This window comes from Panthera pardus, unplaced genomic scaffold (genome assembly GCF_024362965.1).
Source record: "Panthera pardus isolate Hobbes unplaced genomic scaffold, ASM2436296v1 HiC_scaffold_10, whole genome shotgun sequence".
NCBI classification, from domain to species: Eukaryota; Metazoa; Chordata; class Mammalia; order Carnivora; family Felidae; genus Panthera; species Panthera pardus.
In genome coordinates, this window is record NW_026526655.1 from 108,308,478 (window position 1) to 108,325,385 (window position 16,908).

Sequence of the window (16,908 nt, forward strand, 5' to 3'; positions counted from 1 at the left end):
AGCCACACCTCCTCTTCCTTTCTCAGATTTGAAAAGAGCATTCTTCCCTCATGGCTGCTGTACTTGCTGTTGTTTGAGCCTAGTTTGTGCTTTTCCCCAACTCTCAGATGGACTGTCTTCACGCTGTGGGCTTCAGTTCAAATGCCATGAATTTTCACACAAAGACCTTCCTAAAGCAATGCTTACTAAGGTCCTTCTTCTCCTCCAATATGACCTGTGTTGTTATTTACCCACAATCCTGCTTTACCCCTTCCATGCACTGTTCACTATGTGAAATCATCTAGTTAATTGGCTTATATGCTTGTTTATTATCTGTCCTGTCTATAATATAGACTTTCTGTGGGTGTGGCCTTCTCAGTCTTGTTCACCATTGTATGACCAAAGCATGACACAGAGTAGTCCTTTGATAAACTCACATTGGATGAAATGAATAAATCAAATGGATAAATCAAAATTTATTCTTTGGATGAATGAATAAATCAGAATAAATCCAATTGTCTCAAACCATCTTTACTTGCTAATGGGAGAATTCAGGCCTCATTAGTCTCCCTTACCACACTACACCTCAAAGATGTGAAAATAGATAAATTGGTAAGCATTCCCAAGTTGTTTTGTGTGTGTGTGTGTGTGTGTGTGTGTGTGTGTGTGAGTATGTGTGTGTGTGTGTGTGTGTGTGTGTGTGTGTGAATGTGTGTGTGTGTGTGTGGTTATTTTTAAGGCCAGTCAAGTGAAGCAATGGGAGTGGAGAAGGAACAGATAAATCTTTAGCTGGCTGTGATCAATTAATTGTACACAGCACTGCACTCCTGAGTTTTTTATACTGTTCTAAATATACAATTTTGAAAATTAGAGTTGAATACAAAAGACAGAAATGACAGCATAAAGCTTTTATCTAAAGGCAAAATAGCTAATTAAGATTGAGCTCTGATGAAGCCAGTGAGGTGGTCTCTTAGAAATTCCAGAGCAGGAGGAGTGTTTGGGCCCTCTCCTTGGCCCAGTGACATTTTCTGCAGGAGCTTGTCAAAGACATCTGTGAAGTCTACACGCTGGGCCCACTCACACTGCCCTGCTGTTCAGCAGCCTCCCCCTTTGAAACCCAGTCAATGGGAGCTTGCCCCAGGACTGTGTACTCAGGTCTGTGGAGACTGTGGCAGCACTCTTGGGGTCCTTCTTTCTTTTTCTTGGAGGATAGTGCACATCCAAATAGCTCTATGGTTCCATGCTGTAAAATCCAAGAAGTCCAATGGTCTTCATTCCATCCCATCTTTCATGTCTCCTTTAGTTCACACTGGCACTCTCTCTCCTGGCATGATTCCCACTCTTTTCCTGGATTCTGTTGAGATGGCTCAAGGTCTCTTGATCAAATGATTGTTCAGTCACACCTAGTGTTCTCTTCAAAACAAGATTTCTTATGCATTCCTATGTAGGCTCAGAATTTTTCTAATCTTCAAGTTCTGGTCCCTTTTTGCTTAACAATTTTTTTTTCAATTCTTCTCAATTTTTGTATTCTGCTAGAAGCAATCAGGAGACTCAAAGCTACTCTTTCAACACAGTACTTAGAAATCTCCTCAACTAAATTTCTCATTCCATTGCTCACAAGTTCTACCTTCCACAAGACACTAGAAATTGTCTAGCCACGGCCTTTACCACAAATATTGCCTTTCTCCCAGTTTTCAATACCGTGTTTCTCACTAACATCTGATACCTCACTACACGCATTCCTTATACCTGTACTTCTAGCCTGCACCTCAAAACTCTTCCACTTCTATCCAATGCTCAATTCTAAAGCTGCTTCCTCATGACCAGGTATTTGTTACAGCAACACCCCAGTTCTCTGCAGCAAAATCTGTCTTAGTTTTCTCTGGATGTCCTAAAAAATTACACAAGAGCAATTTTATTTCTCACAGTTTTGGAGACTAGGAAGTGTAAGAGTGAGGTGCCAGCATGGTCAAGTTCTGGTGACACCAGTCTTCCTGGATCATAGAGAGCCACCTTCTCACTGTCTCCTCACATGGCAGAAATAGAGCCACACCTTTCATGTGTGTCTTTTTATGAGGTCACTAATTCCATCAGATCATGGCCTTACTTTTCTCTAACCCTAACTACCTACTAAAGGCCCCATCTCCAAATACCACCACATGGCAGGTTAGGGATTCAACATAGTTAATTTAGCAAGAAGACACAGATATTCAGTTCATAACACCAGTCAAACTCAATGCCGTGTTCTACTCTCCACCACCAAACACATTTGCCTTTTTGTGCTTTTTTATTACACTCTGAATTGAATTGTAATGATTTGGGAGCAGGGAGGAATGTTGGTGTCACATAGCCATGCATTCAGATTCCACCTCTGCCATTAACTGCTGTGAAGTGGGGTGAGTTGCTTATGTTCACCAGTGTTCTGATTCCTCTTCTAGAAATTTGGAATGCTCCCATCTACATCACATTGTTGTTTAGATAATTTAAAATAGTATATCCATCATGCACAAAGCAAATGATAAATGTCTTCTCTATTTAGCATTATCAATAACAGCACAACTCATGTCTGACCTAGTCCTCCTTTCAGAATAAAAATGATTTGAAATCAGATATTTTAATCTATAAAGTTGATATTTGTGCCTAGAGTCTAATGATCAGTCTCAGGAAATACATGTATATATTGAGGGAAGGGGTAATTAAGGAAGATTTTCAGACAGAGAGGGGCTATATCCTTAGGTAGGACTGTAGGCCATGTGAAAGGGCTAACATGGTCTAGGGAATGAGTAAAACTGGCTAAAGACAAGCTGTCTTGTTTAAAAATTATTATTATCATCAGTGAAGTGTAATTAACATGGAGTGTTATGTTAGTTTCAGGTATACTATTCAACAATTCTATACACTATGCAGCACTCACCATGTTGAGGATAGTCACCACTTGTTACCACCCAGTGTTATTACAATCTGATTGACTATATTCCCTGTGCCATATGTTTCATCCCTGAGATGTATTTCTTTACTGAGGGTCTGGCCATGCACTACGTATCTTTGCTCAACTATCAGAAAAGACTTAAGGGCTGTGGGGGGCGGGGGGGGGGGGACACGTTGACTTTGGTATCCAAAGTTTTGCCTTAGGCATCCAAAAGCTATACAGCCCTGGACAATTCACCTAGGTCTTTCGTTGAACAACAAATGCAAATACCATGAGCTAACAGTGCCTTCCTCATCAAGTGGGTTAAACATGGAAAAGAACAACAGCAATGTCTATAAAACCCCCAAATGCTGTCTGGCACAGCACTAGCACTTTTGGCGGCCCCCCTGTAGTCCCCAAGAAACTTCATTTCTTTAGAATGATTCTAGAAACTTTTACAAGCTTGTTTGCTTACACAGGAGGAGTAAGATACAAGGTGTTCACTTTTCTTATTATATTGGCAACGGTTAAAAGAGAGAGATATTTTTAAAATGCACTTCCTTCAGATCTGACAGTGCAACAGAGACATAGTACAATTCCAACTATTATAAGGATATTTTTTTAAGATTATTTATTTATTTTAACTGACAAAATGGGAGAAGATATTTGCAAATGACATATCAGATAAAGGGTTAGTATCCAAAATCTATAAAGAACTTGTCAAACTCAACAGCCAAAAAACAAATAATCCAGTGAAGAAATGGGCAAAATACATGAATAGACACTTCTCCAAAGAAGACATCCAGATGGCCAATCAACACATGAGAAAATGCTCAACATCACTCATCATCAGGGAAATACAAATCAAAACCACAATGAGATACCACCTTACCCCTGTCAGAATGGCTAACATTAACAACTCAGGCAACAACAGATGTTGGCAAGGATGTGGAGAAAGAGGATCTCCATTGCATTGTTGGTGGGAATACAAGCTGCTGCAGCCACTCTGGAAAACAGTATGGAGGTTCCTCAAAGAACTAAAAATAGAACTATCCTATGACCCAGAAATTGCACTAGTAGGTATTTATCCAAGGGATACAGGTGTGCTGTTTTGAAGGGACACATGCACCCCCATGTTTATAGCAGTACTATCAATAATAGCCAAAGTAAGGAAAGAGCCCAAATGTCCATCAATGGATGAATGGATTCAGAAGGTGTGGTATATATATATATATATATATATATATATATATATATATATATATCCATCAATGGATGAATGGATTCAGAAGGTGTTTTGAAGGGACACATGCACCCCCATGTTTATAGCAGTACTATCAATAATAACCAAAGTATGGAATGAGCCCAAATGTCCATCAATGGATGAATGGATTCAGAAGGTTTGGTATATATATATATATATCCATCAATGGATGAATGGATTCAGAAGGTGTTTTGAAGGGGCACATGCACCCCCATGTTTATAGCAGTATTATCAATAATAGCCAAAGTATGGAATGAGCACAAATGTCCATCGATGGATGAACGGATTCAGAAGGTGTGGTATGTATGTGTGTATATATATATATATATATATATATATATATAAAATGGAGTATTACTCAGAAATCAAAAAGAATGAAATCTTGCCATTTGTAATTACGTGGATGGAACTGGAGGGTATTACGCTAAGTGAAATTAGTCAGTCAGAGAAATACAAAAATCATATGACTTCACTCATATGAGGACTTTAAGAGACAAAACAGAAGAACATAAGGGAAGGGAAACAAAAATAATATAAAAACAGGGAGGGGACAAAACAGAAGAGACTCATAAATATGGAGAACAAACTGAGGGTTGCTGGAGGCTTTGTGGGAGGGGGGATGGGCTAAATGGGTAAGGGGCACTAAGGAATCTACTCCCGAAATCAGTGTTGCACTATATGCTAATTTGGATGTAAATTAAAAAAAAAATAAATAAATAAAACAGGTTAATAAAAAAAAAGATTATCTATTTGTTTTGAGGGAGACAAAGAGAGTAAGAGCAGAGGAAGGGAAGAGAGTGAGAAGGAAAGAATCTCAAGCAGGTTCTGCGCTGTCATCACAGAGCCCGATGCGAAGCTTGATCTCAAACTAAGATCATGACCTCAGCTGAAATCAAGAGTCAGACGCTTAACCGACTGAGCCACTCAGGTGCCCCAAGGGTATTTTCATCTCACAGTGATAAATCCTTAGGAGACCAGAGTTTCCAATACTAAAAGTTTCACAATGATTTGAAATGAAGAATGGGTAACAAGAGGCGGAGAGTAGAAATAAGAGAATGGAAGTAAATCTTCATTTTGGAATCTAAACAGGAATAAGTGGGCAGGATAACGAAATCAAAGTAGCTTTTGCCACATGCTTTTTAAGCAAAGGGAAGATATAAAGATATAATTTCCAAAGATCCAACCTCAGTAGTTGAGATGTGCCTTAATAGACTGCCCTAGTGGACAACCACCTGTGCTATGCATCATCACACTCCACTCACCCATACCTCATCTAACAGGATGACATTTAATATAAAAAAAGAGTGATGAAGGTTGCAAGAATTTGTGCAGTTTATTATTGGTGTCAAGCTGTATTAATTTAGCCTGTGCTTGACTAAATTTTGCTTAGCACAATTGTGTCTCTAAGAAAAGCATTTTTACTAGCAAGTATCTTTTCAAATACAGACTCTTACTGAAAGGACTAGAATGGCCATAGATCACCTTGACCTTTATTGGAGGAAATGTCTGTTCACGGAGCATGATCCTTTTTTCTTTCCTTAGAAAATCATGATTAATTTTCTTCTATTTCAAAGGGGCTTATTTTTTTCCTCACTTTTTAAGGGAAATTCAGTCTGATTTTTTTTTTTTTTACATTTTTTTTTTCTTTTTTAGATTTCAAAATCTGAAAGCAAACTCACCTATGTCATGGGGGGGTGGTGAATTCAGGAGATTTCACCCCCTCTAAACAGTAAAACCTTGGCTTGATAGCATAATTTGCTCTGGAAACATGCTTATAATTCAAGCCACTTGTATATCAAAGCAAATTCCCCATAAGAAATAATGGAAACTCAGATGATTCATTCAACAACCAAACAATATTCATATAAAAATGACTGAAACGCAGTAATATAATATAAAATAATAAAGTACAAAATATAAAGAAAAACAAACAAATTAACCTGCATTTACCTTTGAAATCCTTCATGGCTGGTGTGAGAGAGACAAGAGAGAGGAGGGTTATTTTGTAGGATGACTTTCACTGTCACTAACAGAATCACTGCTGTCTATTGGCTCAATGGAATCTATTTTTGTGTGTGTGTGTGTGTGCAACTTTAACAGGGAACCTGTCCAGTGACCCTGCTTTTGCCTCCTTTTGAGGATTATGTGGAAATGTGACATTGCATTGTCGTTAAACAGATTCACCACTCCCACTGCCACAGCCTTATTCGGGCGGTACTTTTCTACAAAATTCTGCTCTGTTTCCCACATTTTACACATCTCCCTAATCTCATTGGAAGTGAGGGATTCCATCGCCTTTTGCTCCTCCTCCTCTGCAGACAAGGTCTCCTCCATAATCTCTTGCTGTTGCTGCTTGAGATACAACAGTTGGTTGCAACATTTGGATGCCAGTTGTGGGCCCCTTCCAATGTTCTGAAAAATCGCTGATTTCTGCCAAACACCTCGGCCTGAGACTGAGCATCCAAAGATGGGAGACGATCACTCGTCCTTCAGTGTGTGAGAGAGAGAGAGAGAGAAGAACGATTGGCTCAGTTGTGATCATGTGACATTTGGCATCACGTACTACTCGTACTACAAGACATCGCTCATTTATCAGGTTAAAATTTACTAGAAATGTTTGCTTGTCTTGTGGAATGCTCGTAGAACAAGTTAATCATAATCCAAGGTTTACTCTATTTGTGTTTATTCGGTGAGTGAGGTTCAGGAATCTCCTGCGAAGTCAGCCAAAGATGTGTCATAGCGACAACCACTTGAACCCGGGTAAAATGAAGCAGAAGACAAGAATCCCCACTGACAACAGAGCACTTATAAAGAAGGTCTGATTTGTTTTTCAAAGAAGACTCCGTGTCCAGTGTGGAGCTCAACACGGGGTTTGAACTCACAGCCCTGAGCTAAAGACCTGAGCTGAGATCAAGAGTGGGAAGCTTAACTGACTGAGCCACTCTAGCGCTCCAAGGGGGTCTGTTTGAGGGAGAAATTATCCAAATAAAAGAGTTTAGAATAATCAGCTGAATTCAGAAACAGAACATATAATTTGAATGGCCATAGTGGTTCTGGAAGAGAATGGTGCAGTTTTGTTTATCCATCCCCATCAGAATGCCATCATCACCCCCAGCTTGTGTAAGTATGCTGGGGACAAAGGAGCCGTGTGTAAGTGGGATACCAAAGCAAAACAACTTTTTCCTTCACCTTCTAGAGCACTGGTTCCATTTTTTAAAGGTTTGTTTCTTGTTTTGTTTTGTTTTTTTTTTTTTTGGTAACTTTTTTTGAAAGCTTATTTATTTTGAGAGAGAGAGAGAGAGAGGCAGAGAAAGAGAATCCTAAGCGTGCTCCATACTGTCGGTGTGGGCCTGAAGCCTGACGATGCCAGGCTCGAACTCATAAACCATGATATCATGACCTAAGCCAAAGCTGGACGCTTAACGGACTAAGCCACCCAGGCACCCCTGTGGCGCATTGATTCTAAAGCCTCCTGTCAAGAAAACACTTGTAGCAGATAGGTAAGAATTTGCCTTTCCTTTGAGTAGTGAAGAGTCAGCTCCAGAGGGCCAAGACAGCACAAGGCTTTGGTCTGAGCGAGGGACAGACAGAGTGGGAAACCAGCAATGAAGAGTAGCACGTAGAACTGTGGCCTGGACGGAGCTTCACGTACAGGCAGAGTGGGGACCTGGAGGACAGAACCTCCCACCCCTGTCTGGACACAGCCACCCCGTGAGACTGCAGGACAGAATCAACCAGCTGCTGATTGCTCTCTGTTAGAAACGCATAAACATTCTCTACAAACGGCCTGATGGTAAGTGTTCAGGGCTTTGTGGCCATAGATCCTGTCATAATTACTAAACTCTGCTGTTTTAACGAAAAAGCAGCCATAGGTGTCACAGAAACAAATAAGGAGAGCTATGTTCCAATGAAACCTCACTGACACTGAAATTTGACTATCATATAATTGGTGTGTCATGAAAAATTATCCTTATTTGATATTTTTTCAACCATTTAAAATTGTAAAAAAAACATTCTCAGCTCAAGGGCCATCCCAAAACGGGGTGAACTGGATCTCATCCATCAGCTGTAGTTTGTCTGAAGTGTGCTTTATATCATTCACAACCTCATCTCATAAAAAATCATGATAATGAAATGCCCCCAAACCACCACACTGATGATAGAGGCCTATCAACTTGTGGCTCCTCCTTTATTTTATTTTTTTATTTTTGTAATGTTTATTTATTTTTGAAAGCGACAGAGAGAGAGAGCATGAGTTGAAACGGGGCAGAGAGATAGGGAGACATAGAATCTGAAGCAAGCAGGCTCTGAGCTGTCAGCTCAGAGCCCGATATGGGGCTCGAACCCACAAACCACATGACCTGAGCTGAAGTCGGATGCTTAACTGACTGAGCCACCCAAGCGCCCCTGTAGCTTCTCCTTCAAATTTTGTCTTTGTGGTTTATACTCACACCCGGTGGTCATGCCCCCTCAGTAAACTGTCACCTCCTGAAGAAAGCGGGGATGGCTGTCCTATTCACATTTGTATATTCTGTGTCTGGCACATTGCACACCCTTTAAATGTCTTTACAATAAATAATGTGGGAGCGAATTTATGTTTTCTCCCTTTTAGAGAGATTTTTCTCACCTCAATTTTCTTTTAAATTTTTTTTTTTTTTTTTTTTTTTTTTTTTTGGTAGGGGGTCATCTGGGTGGCTCAGTGGGTTAAGCATCTGACTTTGGCTCAGGTCATGATCTCACAGTTTGTGAGTTCAAGCCCCTCACTGGTGAGCTCAAGCGCCACTTCAGGCTCCTATGCTGACAGTGCAGAAACTGCATGGGATTCTCTCTCTCTCTCCCTTTTTCTCTGCCCCTCACTCACTCATGCTCCCTCTCAAAAAAATTAACTTAAAAAATATTTATTTATTTTTGAGAAAGAGAGAGAGCAGGAGAGGGGCAGAGAGAGAGGGAGACAGAGGATTCCAAGAAGGCTCCACACTGACACCACAGAGCCCAAGACGGGGCTCAAATCCATGGACCATGAGATCATGATCTGAGCCAAAGTCAGACACTTAACCGACTAAGCCACTCAGGTGTCCCTCGCCTTAATTTTTTTTTAAGTTATTTTGACAGAGAGAGCATGAGCAGGGAAAGGACAGAGACAGAGAGGGAGGCAGAGAATCCTAAGCAGGCTAAACACTGCTCAGCATGGAGTCCGATGTGGGCCTCAAACTTATTAACTGTGAGATCATGACCTGAGCTGAAATCAGGAGTCAGACTCTTAACCAACTGAGCTACCCAGGAGCCTCCCCACACCTTAATTTTTAAGAATGCCCTCCTGCCAAGTTAACACCCATCTGGAAACATTTCTTAGACCTGAATTCCTTCTGCAATCATCACTTCCACATCAAATGGAGGAACCCAGGGTGTGTGATGCCTACCTAGCTACTGTTCCCAATATTCTCTCCAGATTTAGCATGTACCTTTCAAATTCTCCCACTTATATTTGTCAGTACAGGACCTGTTTATGACCAATTCTTCAGCTTTGCTGATACAATTTCTCTTGCCTTTATAAAAATGCATCCTTGGGGCGCCTGGGTGGCTCTGTCGGTTAAGCGGCCGACTTCAGCTCAGGTCATGATCTCGCGGTCCGTGAGTTCAAGCCCCGCGTCGGGCTCTGTGCTGACAGCTCAGAGCCCGGAGCCTGTTTCAGATTCTGTGTCTTCCTCTCTCTGACCTTCCCCCGTTCATGCTCTGTCTATCCCTGTCTCAAAAATAAATAAACTTTAAAAAAAATTTTTTAAAAATGCATCCTTGTTTTTAAAAACATTCCCATCAAGTTATCAGCAATACACCGTTTTCTGCCAGCTTTAGGAAACGTCTGGCTTCTAATGCAACACTTCATCGAAGTATCTGGCACAGGCTTGTCATAAGAAGATGGTCAAGAAATATTCTTTGAATAAAACATGGAAGAAATTTTAAAAGGACTGCTGCTTGTATCCGTGGCATGTAACATAGCATCTTCGCCAAAATAAGCACTAAGAATTGTTAATATTTGATTTCAAAATGATTTTGTTAATAGTATATCATAAATTCCTTAAAGACAAAAAATGTGCCTCCTTTTTTTCTTCGGAATAATGATAGAGCTCCCATAAGCTTTGCTTAAACAAACAAAAGAGCAATTAATAAAGAAATGGATGAATAGCTAAAAGCCCATGGTCTATAAATTAAAAAAAAAAAAAAAAATTAGGAAATTATTCTTATTCTTCAAAAATGGCAAAATATTTCCAGTTTTTTCTTCCTTTCTTCTTCCACATTACTGACTCCCTTTTTTATGGCATTATCACTTATAGAAAGAGAAAAGGGAACTGGTTGCCAGTTACTTTCACTTATTTTTCATGATTCTTCCCCATTCTGCATAAAGGGATGCTCTAGGGGTCCTAGAGCAGTACTATGTCCAATCCATAATTCCTGAAAGACCCCGGAAATGGCACTTATGATGCACCATGCAAGAGGTCACATCCCATGAATGCCTCCTAGCCTTGGTGACATGGATGTCTGTCAGCAACACTACAATGTTTGGGCTCAGTAGGTGCAGTGTCCCATGCAGGTTCACGTCAAACCAAGGGGTGATACGGATTCTACTCCTAAAGTCATAAAACATATATATGCCGAGAGAGAAAAATGCCTTCAGAGAAACCAGAAGTACTCTTAAAATTTTAAATTTCATTATTGGAAGGTTCCTGAGGCCAGAGCCAGAGAAAAAGAAACTAAATTGAATATCAACAATGAAAATGCCATCAGTCAGCTTTCTTTATTATGTAATGACCTTATCTCCAGGATTCCTTTGCACAGGATTGTTCCCAAAACCAAAACCAAAACCAAACCAAATCAAAACAAACAAACAAACAAACAAACAAAAATCTTAAAAATCAGTGATGTGTGGGGCACCTGGGTGGCTCACTGGATTAAACATCCAACTCTTGACTTTGGGTCAGGTCATGATCTCATGGTTCCTGAGTTCGAGCCCCACAATGGGCTCTGCTGACAGTGAGTGCAGAGCCTGCCTGGGATTCTTTCTCTCCCTCTGTATGTGCCCCTCCCCTTCTCGCTTGTGATCTCTCTCTCTCAAAATAAATAAACTTAAAAAAAACTCAATGACATCTCTGGGGTGCCTGGGTGGCTCAGTTGGTTAAGATCTGACTCTTGGTTTCACCTGAGGTCATGATCTCACAGTTCCTGATATCAAGCCCTGCATCAGGCTCCGTGTGCTGACAGCACAGAGCCTGGTTGGGATTTTCTTTCTCCCTCTCTCCCCCTCCCCTATTCATGCTGCTCTTTCTCTCTCTCAAAATATATAAACTTAAAAAAAAAAAAATCAGTGACATTTCTCATTGCCATTATTATCTTCCATTAAAATCCTCAGGAAAGATGGACATCAAACCTGGTTAATGGGAAAGAAAGAGGAGCCAATTAAAACAGGCCTTAAGGCATAATAAGCTAATATTTTAAAATAACAATTTAGTGTACTAATAGCTTTCCCGAACCACTTCATCAACAGCATGCATGTTGTATCAAATGTCAGCTTTTAAGTTTGTTTGGAGGCTTAATGTCTGTTTAGCTCTGTAAACAGATTGTATGAAATTGCAAATCTGTGACTTATAGTTCTACCACAGTGAGTAATATGTTACCTAGTAGCTAGGCTCCAATAACTGATAAAAGCTCAATTGATAATTTAGAAATAAAGAAGGCAATTCTCACCAGACTTTCATGGGTAAGTTTCATGTATTCAACTGAGTATATAGAAACCATTAGCAAATGAAAATATGAATGCTTTGGGCACCTGGGTGGCTCAATCAGTTAGGCCTTCAATTTCGGCTCAGGTCATGATCTCACGGTCTGTGGGTTCGAGCCCCACATCAGGTTCTGTGCTGACATCTCAAACCCTAGGGCCTGCTTGGGATTCTGCATCTCCCTCTCTCTCTGCCCCTCCCCCACCAATGCTCTGTCTCTCTCTCTCAAAAATAAATAAAAACACTAATCTTTTTTATTTATTTATTTATTTATTTATTTATTTTTATTAAATTTTTTTTTAACATTTATTTATTTTTGAGACAGAGAGAGAGAGAGCATGAACAGGGAGGGTCAGAGAAAGAGGGAGACACAGAATCTGAAATAGGCTCCAGGCTCTGAGCTGTCAGCACAGAGCCCAACGCGGGGCTCGAACCCACGGACTGTGAGATCATGACCTGAGCTGAAGTCGGACGCTTAACCGACTGAGCCACCCAGGCACCCCACTAATCTTTTTTATTTAAAAATAAGAAAATGTTAATGCTTATAACTTCCTACTATATGAGTATGCCATAGAAGCCTTTTATTGGCGGTAAGAGACTGCTCTATTAACAGAATTTTAAATTGAATGGGTGATGGGTATTAATGAGGGCACTTGTGATGAACACTGGGTGTTATATGTAAGTGATGAATCATTAAATTCTACTCCTACAACCAATATTACACTCTATGTTAACTAACTAGAATTTAAATTAAATAAATAAATAAATCCTAAGCATATTTATTTTTTAAGTAATGAGGAGTTTAGAGGTGCCTGGGTGTCTCAGTTAAGCGTCTGACTCTTAATTTCAGCTCAGGTTATGATCTCATGGTTTTTGAGATGGAACCCCACATTGAGCTCTGTGCTGTCAGTGCAGAGCCTGCTTGGGATTCTCTCTCTCCCTCTCTCTCTCTGCCCCTACTCAGCATGTGCACGTGCTCTCTCACTCTCTCTCTCTCTCAAAATAAATAAATATTTTTAAAAATTAAAAAAAAAACAAAAACCAGAAACAAGGCGTTTAAAGCCTAATGGTTTCATGCCTGATTTAGTAGCTCACCAATGTCTCATTTAGAGTTGGTAGAATTAAGTCATTTCCTCATGGTCATAAATCATAAATAACGGTATCTTACATAGTGTAGAAGGGATAAGGCCAAAACTGTTCCTTGACCCAAACTTATGGTGTTTTAATCTAGGAAGAGAAGTAAATACTCAGTATACCTCTCGAGTCCCAATGGAAAGAGCGGGCCACATGCTCATGCATGGACCAATCACTAATAAGGGAGAATTAAATAGCTATTATTAACTTTAAGCAATCATACTCATCATTTAAAGGTGGAAGAGACAATTAGGATTATATTAACAGTGAAGAAGGTAGGAACCAGCTCTTCTTTATGCAATAAACGTGCCACAAATTGAGAACATAAGTGCGTATTAAAGGCATAGGATTAAATTAACTGAAGTATACACATAAAGTATTAGGAAATTGTTAAAAACATCTAAATGAAAACTTATTGCTCTGCAGGAATATTCATAAAATTGAGGAAGGCTGTTTGTAAAAAAGAAAGTAACACAACAACAGATATTGAAGATATGTGTAATCTTATGTATACGTGTTTGGAGAAAGTTAGAAAAGCATACACTGACTTGTTAACATGGGATACTTCATTAGTTGCTTCAGGGGAAGAAGGAATGAGGGTCTCTAATTAAGTTTGCTTCCATGCACTTTTGCATTATTTATCACCTACAAACAGCTTTATATTTGCTTTTCTGAATAAAACACAACTTTTTATTAATAAAGGAGCAAAAAATGGACTGATAATGGAACAAATAACATATTAAAAGTAACTAGAAAATGCTCACTGACATAAAGATTGATTGCCTAGCATGAATACAAGGGGAGAAATTGAAGGAAGAAATTGAAATTGAATGAGCGCCTATTCTATGTGGGAAATGACCCTGGCAAACATGTAAGAATAATCGCATTACTTCTATGATTATTCTAGAAGGCAAGTGCAATTATTATTTCATTTTGATAAAGAAAAAAAGTGTGCCTCAGAGGAATAATGAAACTTCCATGGTTCCAAAGTGGAAAGTTTGGAATTCAAATTCTGATTGACTTCACGTTTCTCAAACAGGCCATGATTTGACTTGGGGTTAAAAGTAAAAAGAGATTGGCACCTGGGTTTCTCAGACGGTTAAGTGTCTGACTTCTGCTCAGGTCATAATTTTACAGTTCATAGGTGTGAGCCCAGCATCGGGCATTCTGCTGTCAGTGCAGAGCTGGCTTCAGAGCCTCTGTGTCCTTCTCTCTGCCCCTTCCCCACTGTGTGTGTGCTCTCTCCCAAAAATAAATAAACATTAAAATAAGAAAGTAAATGAAGGGGACACCTGGGTGGCTCAGTCGGTTCAGCATCCGATGACGTTCGCTCAGGTTATGATCTCACTGTTCATGAATTCGAGACCCATGTCAGGCTCTGTGCTGATAGCTCAGAGCCTGGAGCTTGCTTCAGATACAGTGTCTCCCTCTCTCTCTGCCCCTTCCCCCTCATGTTCTGTCTCTTTCTGTGTCTCAAAAATAACTAAACTTTAAAAAAAAAAAGTAAAAGGAGTACATTTTTAGCCTGTCTAGTCAGAGAGGGTATCATGGAAAATTGGAAGGGTGTATGGTGGATCTTGATAGAAGCCAAGAAGGTAGAGATTGACAAGGTATTTGTATGGGAGATGAATTTGAAATCATCATGTCAGATGGTTTGAGGAAGGACTTGAGAGGAAAAATCATAAAAATTCATAAAATAGGGCAGAAATAAAACTTAAATGAAGCTATTAAAGAAATAATAGATCTTTCATGTATAGTTTACTTTAACAGTTTGGATTTGCTTTGTTTATTGAGAAACGTTTTAATTAGTGAATGCATTGAATATTAATACAAACTGCCTTTCACTTTTTAATATTTTCTAATTAAATACTATTTTCTTTGCATGTAGCTTAAAAAATATACTGAAGGCACTTGGATGGCTTCGTTGGTTAAGCATCTGACTCTTGATTTTGGCTCAAGTCATGAATTTATGGTCGTGAGATTGAGCCCTGCTTGGGATTCTCTCTCTCCCTCTCTCTCTGCCCACCACCTGCCCTGTGCTCCACTCATGCTCTCTCTCTCCCTCTCTCTCAAAATAAATAAATAAAAATTTTGAAAAAAAAGAAAATAGAAAATGGCAAAAAAAAAAAAAAAGAAAAAGAAAAGAAAATTCATCAGTGATTTCTACCTTATACAGGTTTCGGTGAACATCTTTTCAGGACTTTCTTCCCACCCAATATGCTTGGGATCATCCTGGATATACTGTGTCACAGGCCACATACTTCTTAATGCATTGTAACCATTTTTCTATGCCATTTAATCTTCTTATACAGCAGCATACTTTTAATCTATACTCTATTCTAGGAAACTGACACATCTTGATTTATTTAATATCTTTATTCTTTGATACTTGTACTTACCCTCTACATTTTCACTTTTTAAAAAATGAAACAACATTTGTAGTAAACTGAAAACAAATTAAGACAAAAAACTGGCAAAGAGTAGAATAAAATTTTAAAAATGTTTTAAGAGTGGCAAAATTTCCCCTTGATGCATTAAAATTAAAGATAAAACAGTAGTAAATGGCAATGATCAATGATTAGTTACTTCCCCTGTCAATCGTCAACTAATTTGTTTTTGACCAAAATTTCTTTCATCCAATGTATTAGATTCATAACGTGCTAATATACACTTATATATATAACTCTTCAGAATTAGTGTGTTAGGGAAAATTTGCTTAGCAGATCCTGTGCTGTTTTCAACATTTACTCTTAAATAGTGTTAGCACAGGTGAAATGACAAGAACTATAACAATGAAAAGCTAAAAATGTTTAGACTTATGCTAAATTCCTTCTTAACAGATCATTAAAAACAATGCAGCATTTTTATTTCCATTATACGGATGGAAAGATTAAGGCTCTTGAGGTCTCAGTAATTTATCCAAGGATGTAGAACATGTAAGTGATTCATGCAGAATTTCAATCAGAGACTTGTTAATGTCAAAGCTCTAGCGTTTTTTACTCACAATTACTCTACAAAATTAAAATGTTCAAAATTTTAAGATGAGGGGTGTGTGTGTGTGTGTGTGTGTGTGTCGGGGAAGCAGTGCACAGTTGGAAGAGAAGGGAAGCATCTGGAATGGATCTGGCTCCTCACTGGGGCAACAACACAGCAGCAGCTAATAGAGTTTGTTCTTGGGTAATAATACCCATGCATCTCCGTGAATGTGACTTCTTGTCCACTATTCACATGTGAGAGAAGAGCTTCACCAGTTGTCTCCCCCAGCCCCCAGCTGCCCTGACTATTGCCTGACAGCAATTGACATCTGTTCCTTTCTTACCACTCTGTGCCACCATGGGGTGAACCTCGGCCAATTGCTCAAAATTAGCCACCCTTTTTCCCAAGGTAGGACAATTTTAGTTCAGTTTATGATCTAGAGCTCCTGTCCCCAACTGTATCTGCTTAGCCAGCTCCCACACCTATAGTTGTGCGCAGTCAGCAATATGCGATAGTTCTATCTGGGTCAGGACCACGAGTATATGGAAATCAGAAAGTGTCATTATAGGCTCCTCTCTTCATTTTTGCATTTATTGATCTGTGCATTCACTCATTCACTTAATTATTAGCTTATTCAAAATATTACATGAGCATTGTTTTGTTTGCTTATTTGTTTTAAACTACAAATATTTAATGTGCTGAGTCCTGAGAGTACAAAAATGACTAATGCGGAGTCCGTCCATTTAAAGGACTCAAGGTCTAATGAAGGAAACAAATATATACATCAGTACCCTAATGTGTCTGGTGTTTAAATGAGAAACTATGAGTGACCAGACAGCAGTATGGTTGGGAGGGTCAAATGCCCTCAGAAAGGC